Genomic DNA, 287 nt, shown 5'->3' on the forward strand with positions numbered 1-287 from the left:
AACAATTGTGGTAACAGTGACCTTAATTTTTATTCTGCCATGAGTTGTGGTACTATAGCATGAGGTAACTTAACAACACATCTCTGAGGTAAAAGACATTAACAAGAGATTTATTTCTCATGTATTACTGAAATAAGCCTATGACGTAAATCTACAAAATAGTATGCATCTCATTCTGAACCAGGCCCTATGAAGATTAAAAAAGAGAGAGAGAATGGACCAAGTACAGATGGGGAGGGTTGTATACAGACCTGGGTGATACCCCCCCCCCCCCGGGGGGGGGAAAA

Source organism: Gekko japonicus, unplaced genomic scaffold (genome assembly GCF_001447785.1).
Source record: "Gekko japonicus isolate JY-2015 unplaced genomic scaffold, Gekko_japonicus_V1.1 scaffold1213, whole genome shotgun sequence".
NCBI classification, from domain to species: domain Eukaryota; kingdom Metazoa; phylum Chordata; class Lepidosauria; order Squamata; family Gekkonidae; genus Gekko; species Gekko japonicus.